Source organism: Scyliorhinus canicula, chromosome 29 (genome assembly GCF_902713615.1).
Source record: "Scyliorhinus canicula chromosome 29, sScyCan1.1, whole genome shotgun sequence".
Classification (NCBI taxonomy): Eukaryota; Metazoa; Chordata; class Chondrichthyes; order Carcharhiniformes; family Scyliorhinidae; genus Scyliorhinus; species Scyliorhinus canicula.
Window position 1 is genome coordinate 12,665,864 of NC_052174.1, and position 9,128 is coordinate 12,674,991.

Consider the following 9,128-nt stretch of genomic DNA (forward strand, 5'->3'; position numbering starts at 1 on the left):
TTAGAGACGATGGGTAGAATGATCAGTTCAGTCTGTAAGATCTGTTTAGACCCTAAATGGGTCATTCAGGAGTCTGGGAACAGTGGGGAAGACGCTGTTTTTAATCTATTGGTGAGCGTTCTGAAACATTTGTATCTTCTGCCCAATGGAACAGTTTGGAAGAGAGAACAGCCCAGGTGGGAGGGATCAATGATTATGCTGCCCGCTTTCCCAAGGCAACAGGAGTTGCTACAATATCAAAAAGTTGAAGGAAATAGAACTTGAATAAGTTGAATTCAACTCAATATGAAGACTTATCGTCTTTTAGTTTATAAAAATCCACACCATTGTATAATTTATGAAGCAAGAGATAAATAGATATTTCATTCATATTTTTGGGTGAGAGAGTTAACTATTAATTTCAAAGATGTGGAGGTGCCGGCGTTGGACTGGGGTGAGCACAGTAAGAAGTCTGACAACACCAGGTTAAAGTCCAACAGGTTTGTTTCAAACACGAGCTTTCGCGAAGGAGCTGTGCTCCGAAAGCTCGTGTTTGAAACAAACCTGTTGGACTTTAACCTGGTGTTGTAAGACTTCTTACTGTATTAATTTCAAAAGCGTGGAAGGATGAATCAACTGAAATAAAACTGCTATCAACAGTAATGTACATTGAATTTCTGAATAGGCTGGAGCAATCCATAATCCGTACAATGTCGAATGTATTGATTCTTGAACAGTTCATGTTGAAAATGTCAATTTCAAATTCATTCTCTTCAGTAAATGTTAACACCAATCTGTTTGTTTCACAGGATATGGGCATTCACAAGGCTGGGGAGATATTATGTTCAACTTTATAGATCTGGATCTCCACTAAGAATAAGGACAGAGAGATTGAGCAATAAAATACTTGGTGATAGCCAAACACAAATCGATTCATTGCCCCATCACCCTGCACATTGATATCTTCTCCCTTGTTACAAAGTGTGAATGGGGCCAATTTCCTGTTCTTGATACGAGTGGCCTGGAACTGACTATAATTTTGGAACAGTCCCTGACAATCTCTTAAGGCAAAACACAGCAGAAAACGCGCTTCCTCAAACTTTGCTGTTAACTTAGATGTTCTGCGTCATTGACGACTATGGCAACAGCTCAGTGCAGTTCCTTCCCAAGAAACCCCAACCTCTGGCCTCTCGATGTGCCATTCCAATAACACAGTGAGGACACCAGCTGTATCGATATGATGGGAACAGTGGAAAACCAATGGAAAGGAAATTCCCACTGTGTGCATCCCGCAATAAAAACACCGGATAATATGAGCAAGATTCATAAACATGATTGTCCGTGATTGTCCAGTCAGTGAGGGTTTTATTATGGAATGAAACAATTCCATTTAGTGATCTCTGCAAAGGATTTCATCTTTCCTGTATCATGGGTCCAGATCCAGTTACAATGTGAACATGTTATTCTCAGCAGTTAAGGTCTACTGAGCTACTCAAGTATGTCCTGTCCTGAGATGTGATCGTTAACCAGACCACAATTAAAATTAGTACAACTTGATATCTTAACGCGGAGGAAAGATTCTGCAGTCTTGTCGTACAGGAGCGAGCACTTACTTAGTAGCTTAACAACTTCATTAAATAGTAATCGAAGGAATGTCTCATGGTTCACACATAATCTCACATTATTTGCTACAATATCAAAATGTTGAAGGAAATAATACTTGAATAAGTTGAATTGAGCTGAATACGAAGGTTAATAGTCATTTAGTTTATTAAACTCTGCCCCAAGAGACACATCAATATTTCATTCATATTTCTGAGGGAGAGAGTTCATAGAATCGTAGAATCCCAATAGTGGAGAAGGAGGCCATTCAGCCCATCGGTCTGCACCAACCCTCCGAATGAGTACCCCACCTAGGGTCAGGCTCCCACTCTATCTCCGAAACCCAGGAACCACCTAAACTTTTGGACACGAAGGATCAATTTAGCAATGGCCAATCCACCTAACCTGCGGATCTTTGCACCGTGGGAGGAAACCGGAGCACCCGGAGGAAACCCACGCACACACGGGGAGGACGTGCAGACTCCACACAGACAGTGACCCGAGGCTGGAATTGAGCCCGGTTCCCAAGCACTGTGAGGCAGCAGTGCTAAATACTCTGCCAACGTGCCGGCCCTCTGCCACCATGCCGCACCCCCCCCCCCACCCACCCCATTAACTAATCATTTCAAAAGAGAGGGGGAAGCACGGTAGCATTGTGGATAGCACAATTGCTTCACAGCTCCAGGGTCCCAGGTTCGATTCCGGCTTGGGTCACTGTCTGTGCGGAGTCTGCACATCCTCCCCGTGTGTGCGTGGGTTTCCTCCGGGTGCTCCGGTTTCCTCCCACAGTCCAAAGATGTGCAAGTTAGGTGGATTGGCCGTGATAAATTGCCCTTAGTGTCCAAAATTGCCCTTAGTGTTGGGTGGGGTTACTGGGTTATGGGGATAGGGTGGAGGTGTTGACCTTGGGTAGGGTGCTCTTTCCAAGAGCCGGTGCAGACTCGATGGGCCGAATGGCCTCCTTCTGCACTGTAAATTCTATGATCTATGAACAGTAATGTACATTGAATTTCTGAATAGGCTGGAGCAATCCATATTCCGTGCAATGTCGAATGTATTGATTCTTGAGCAGTTCATGTTGAAAATATCGATTTCAAATTCATTCTCTTCAGTAAATGTTAACACCAATCTGTTTGTTTCACAGGATCTGGGCGTTCAGGTGGCCGTGGAGGTACGATATTCAACTTTACAGATCTGGTTCTCCACAAGGAATAAGGACAGAGAGATTGAGCAATGAAATATTTGGTGATAAACAAACACAAACACTTTCATTGCCCCATCACCCTGCACATTGATATCTATTCCCTTGTTACAAAGTGTTAATGCGGTCAATTTCCTGTTCTTGACATGAGTGTCCTCGAATTGTCTATAATTTTGGAACAGTCCCTGACAATCTCATGAGGCAAAATACAGCAGAAAAATGCACTTCCTCAAACTTTGCCGTTGATTTAAATGTTCTGCTGTCCTTCACGAATGTGGCAACAGCTCATAGAACATAGAACAGTACAGCACAGAACAGGCCCTTCGGCCCTCGATGCTGTGCCGAGCAATGATCACCCTACTTAAACCCACGTAACCCGTATACCCGTAACCCAACAATCCCCCCCATTAACCTTACACTACGGGCAATTTAGCATGGCCAATCCACCTAACCCGCACATCTTTGGACTGTGGGAGGAAACCGGAGCACCCGGAGGGAACCCACACACACACGGGGAAGACGTGCAGACTCCGCACAGACAGTGACCCAGCCGGGAATCGAACCTGGGACCCTGGAGCTGTGAAGCATTGATGCTAACCACCATGCTACCGTGAGGCTCAGTGCAGCTCCTTCCCAAGAAACCTCAAACACTGGTCTCCCGATGTGTCATTCCAATTACACAGTGAGGACACCAGCTTAATCGATATGATGGGAACAGTAGAAAACCAATGGAAAGGAAATTCCCACCGTCTGCATCCCGAATTAAAAACAGCGGACAATATGGGCAAGATTCATTAGAACAAAAACAAGGAAAAGTACAGCACAGGAACAGGCCCTTCGGCCCTCCAAGCCCGTGCCGACCATGCTGCCCGTCGAAACTAAAATCTTCTACACTTCCCAGGTCCGTATCCCTCTATTCCCATCCTATTCATGTATTTGTCAAGATGCCCCTTAAACGTCACTATCGTGATTGTCCAGTCACTGAGGCTTTTATCATGGAATGAGATCATTCTATTTAGTGATCTCTGCAAATGATTTCAACTTTCCTGTAACATGGGTCCACATCCTGTCACAATGTGAGTATATTATTCTGCGTAGTTAAGGTCTACTGGGCTACTCAAGTCCGTCCGGCCCTGAGATGTGATCATTAACCAGACCACAATTAAAATGAGTACAACTTGATATCTTGACGAGGAAGAAAGGTTCCGCACTCTCTTCATACAGGAGCGAGCACTTACTTAGTACCTTAACGACTTCATTAAATTGTATTCAAAGGAATGTCACACGGTACATACATATTTCCACATTATTTAGATGTCACGTGTACAGGGTAAAGTATTGTTCTTCGTACAGTCCAGACAGATGGCTCCACACACGAATACATAGAACATACAATAAATACATGAGGATACATAATGAAAATGCATAAATATAGACAGTGGGTGAAGTAGACGATTCATAGTGCTACAACTTTAGCGAAGATGGGTAGAAAGATCAGTTCAGTCTATAAGATCAGTTTAGACCCTAAAAGGATTATTCAGGAGTCTAGTAACAGGGGGGGAAGGAGCTGTTTTTGAATCTATTGGTGCGTGTTCTCAAACCTTTGTATCTTCTGCCCAATGGAAGAGGTTGGAAGAGAGACTAGCCCGCGTGGGAGGGGTCTATGATTATGCTGACCACTTTCCCAAGGCAGCAGGAGTTGCTACAATATCAAAATGTTGAAGCAAACAAAACTTGAATAAGTTGAATTAAACAATGCAAAACTTAATAGTCATTTATTTTCTAAAACTCTCCACCAAGGTAAAATTTGTGAAGCAAGAGAGAATTAGATATTTCATTCATATTTTCGAGCGAGAGTTGACTATTAATTTCAAAAGCAAGGAAGGATGAATCAACTGAAACAAAACTATTCCCGACAGTAATGTTCATTGAATTTCTGAATAGGCTGGAGCAATCCATACTCCGTACAATGTCGAAAGTATTGATTCTTGAATAGTTCATGTTGAAATTATCGATTTCAAATTCATTCTCTTCAGACAATATTAACACCACTCTGTTTGTTTCACAGGATATGGGAAACCATATGGCTATGGAGGTATTATGTTCAACTTTACAGATCTGGATCTCCACAAGGAATAAGGACAGAGAGATTGAGCAATGAGATATTTGGCGATAGCCAAACACCAATCGTTTCACTGCCCAATCACCCAGCACATTGATATCTTCTCCCTTATTACAAAGTGTTAACGGGGCCAATATCCTGTTCTTGACATGAGTGGCCTGGAACTGACTATAATTTTGGTACAGTCCCTGACAATCTCTTCAGGCAAAGTAAGAACAGAATAAGCTTTGTTCTGTCTCCTCAGATGTTGTCAGACCTGCTGAGATTTAACACCATCTTTTGTTCCTGCTGCAGTAGATCAATAGCTGTGCGTGTTGGTACCTCTGTCGCTGTGGGATAAAGTTCTGCCGTCTGCTCGGAGCTGTTGGCTGTTTCCTTAACAGGGAGCAAAGGTGGCCACTGTATCATGTGACCCTGGAACAAATGTCAAGACATCTTCCAAGGAAGCCATTATGACCAGTTTGATTACAGCCTGAATCCTCCTCCCACCTGCTGTGGGGGCTATTGACACCTTAACCTGTCCCATCAGACAATGTATTTGTGTGTGAAGGGAAAACAGCAAAGTCAATGGTGTCTATTTACATTTGTTGAACACTCATTGTATAACTTTCATGTCTGAGAATGCATCCTCTTGTCTCGTCGCAAGATAACAGAAAAATTAGTGAAATCCACCTGAGAAGTCACGTGACGTTCTCTGTCCATTTTGACTTACAATTCCTTTTTTACAAAAAGGAACATTTAAATGATAATTTTTCACAATTAATAATGTTGTTATGATGAACCATCATGCTAACGGGTACAATGTGAACATGTAATTCTCTGCAGTCATGGCCTGTCTGAGCTCCTCGAGCCCTGAGGTGTGATCATTAACCAGACCGCAATGAAAATTGGATGAGTCTTAATAAATAGATTATTAACAAATAGATTATTAAATTTATCCAATCTTAGAGTTTGACAAGTGTATCAAACACTGCCCTCTTGTCATACAGTATATTTTTTAGTAATTAAAGATTGAACAGCTGCAGGTAATAAGAGAGGAATGTCGGACAACTCTGATGTGACATGTTCACAAACATTCGAACCACAAAGTAGGGACAAAAATAGGTTAAATAATTTGAAAGGAAATGAGTGCGAAGTCTAACGTTCTTTTAATTTATAAAAATGAAAGACAATCTATAATTTAAGGAGAGTGAGAACAATCTAATTTTACTCTCTGCTTTGGTGCCTGAGAGTTTGATATTTAACTGTAATGGGAGCGGAGTTCAATAAACTGGAGGAGTAATAGGTTGATTTAACACAATCAACCCATGATCCATGCGCTGATGAATGGACTGATTGTAGAACTGACTGTACTGAAAATGTAGATTCCCAATTCATTCTGTGAAGATAAGAGTCATTAACGCAAATCCATCAGGGCAGCACGGTAGCATTGTGGATAGCACAATTGCTTCACAGCTCCAGGGTCCCAGGTTCGATTCCCGGCTGGGTCCCTGTCTGTGCGGAGTCTGCACATCCTCCCCGTGTGTGCATGGGTTTCCTCCGGGTGCTCCGGTTTCCTCCCACAGTCCAAAGATGTGCAGGTTAGGATTGGCCGTGATAAATTGCCCTTAGTGTCCAAAATTGCCCTTAGTGTTGGGTGGGGGTTACAGGGTTATGGGGATAGGGTGGAGGTGTTGACCTTGGGTAGGGTGCTCTTTCCAAGAGCCGGTGCGGACTCGATGGGCTGAATGGCCTCCTTCTGCACTGTAAATTCTATGATCTATCAACACACTGGAAAAGGAGAACTGAATGAACTGATATACAACCATTCGGAACAGTATTGTTCTTCGATTCCTGACAGACTCACACCAACCCATAACCCGTGCACTGCAGAATGTACTGATTGCTAAATTGATCATATCGAAAGTGCGGGTTTCCAATTTACTCTCTGCAGGCAATATTAACACCAATCTATTCCATCCGCAGGTTATGGTGACTATGGTAAATATTGTCATTGTTTTTTTTCATATTTAACAGCTGTAAAAGAATAATGGGATCTGAGCAGGAAAGGATTTCATGGTTCCGAAGTTCTTATGTTAAGCAAAGTAGATATTCTTCCCTGGGGAGCTATTGGAGAATGAGTGGTTATTAGCACAGGCCTATAGTTATATATTCGCCTTTACTGCGATGAGCTTTTTATTCCAGATTGATTTAATCAACTGAATTAACAACTTTGGACTTTTGAGAAAACTGTTACTCACCCAGTAATAATTTTTGAGTTCAGTCGACAGGGGGCAGAATGTTCACGACAAATGGGTCAGGGTGAGGGAGGTACAAAGAGAGACCCTTGGGAGACGTCAGTTTTAAGTTGGAACAATAGCGCCCCGAATGTTACAATGGTTTCTCCCATTGTCTCCACAGGATGTTACTGCACCTGTGACAGTGATTGTTTGCCCTATCTGACGTGCTGCAAAGGAGTGTGCCTTTAGAATCAATGTCTTTCCTTCCGGTAAGTTCTTTAGCAGTTTGTGTTACAAGGTAAATGACTTGTTTAGTTACAGAAAAAAAAGATTGTCATTCCTGACATGGCCACTGGGTGTCTCAAAGCAGTTACAGCCAATGACCTTCTTTGCAAATCGAAGCCCCTATTGTGATGTCAGAAACATGGCAGCCAATCGGGGAGGACGTGTTTCCCGACGCCGGCCTTGAATGAGCTGGTTTGAATTTTCAATGATTCCCTCTTGTTCCCGACACCCTCTGCCTCACCATCAGAGGAGATAGATTCTCTCCCCTGACCCTGTCAAACGCTTTGATCATCACTCAGAGCTGAAGCATTAATGGCTGATCTGGGCGGTTGAATAAATCCAGTGAAGAGTGAGGGCTGAATTTCTGACACAGAAAACTACAGGACTTGGAGTATCTCAACCCAGTGATCTCCAGATCCCTCCTTCAATCCCTACCCAATCCTTTGGCCAATGTATCTCCAGCCCCACCGGATCTTAGTCCCTCCACTCCGTCCCAAACTGATTCGCTTCGATCACAATTCTGTTTTGTTAATATTCTGCTTCACATTGTATCCACAACAAACTCCATTTGGTTCATATCCCCCCCGGGTTCTGTTTCTCCGCCGGGTCAGTTGATGTTGAACAATGAAGTACGTTAACATTCCTGTCCTGAATTTCAGGAACCACTTTCTGGATTGGATCCCTAATGGACGCAATTGTGGCTTCTGCTCTTAACCTGCTTTGTGCGAAATCAGTAGCTGTTTAAAAAGGGACATCTCTTCATCGTCGGATCGGCGGCACCGGGGGGGCTAACAGATACTCCGGGAACACCACAACCCATCACTGTGGACCACCCTGCTTGGTGGTGAGCGTCACAATTGATGCCACCCCTTGGCAGAAAGGCCTTCCTGCTTCTGGCTGGAGAATGATTGTTAGCCAGCGAATAACATCCATATCTGGAGATTGTCCCCATGATTCCTGCATTAGTTAAAATATATTTAGATAGAAATTGAGTTGATCCCTTCCAACCATAATTAGCTAAGACCCAATTCGATTAAAGTTCCTCTCACACCTCATGGAGTTTGGAGTTATCATGGAGGGACCTGGTCTGACTCTTCAAATGAAACATCTCATTTCCGAATGAAGGATGGGATTAGTCACCATTGAAAGTCTTTATTATCTTTGATTGAAAGTATGTTGGCTTCTTCCTGTGATACAAACTCTGACAGTGTGAGGAAAGTTCCTGGTGAAGGTCATCGCGAAGAATTGAGGAAGCTCTTGGAATGGGAGGTGAATCCTAGAATTGGGATAACATCACTTGCGTTTCCCTGCGGATGTGTGGAGTTGAATTCCAAGGGTGTCAGTTGGGTTTGGGAGGGTGAGATTGGACTCCAGTTGGTTGCTGTATCAATGTAGTTGAACCTTGCTAGCTTAATAAATGATTAATGCATCACAAGTGAAGTGTGGGTGATTTTTAGAATGTCTTTGGTGTGTACCACATACATATTCCTGTTTGACAGTCTTCATTCCCAATCGCTGATGGAAGCCAAGCAGGAATATTAATTGGGATCAGTCAACAAGGTGATGTTCATCGAAGAAAACCCATTGGGATGTTTTGTGAAACCGAGCCCCGTTATATATCGTCAATGTGAAAGGTGAAAGGGTCCCAAATGGGCAGGAACGTGATCACTTTGGAGTGAATGTTCTTCCGAGTGAGCTTGATTCAGGACAGATCATTCCG

General features: G+C 43.1%; 1 long non-coding RNA gene across 1 annotated transcript; it reads left to right on the plus strand.

The window, feature by feature from the left end:
- The first annotated feature begins 4,848 nt into the window (after positions 1-4,848).
- On the plus strand, positions 4,849-8,840 carry LOC119958468. The gene is made up of 4 exons (XR_005459033.1): positions 4,849-4,877; positions 6,870-6,884; positions 7,305-7,392; positions 8,068-8,840. It is a non-coding gene; the product is annotated as an uncharacterized LOC119958468 (long non-coding RNA).
- Positions 8,841-9,128: the final 288 nt, after the last annotated feature.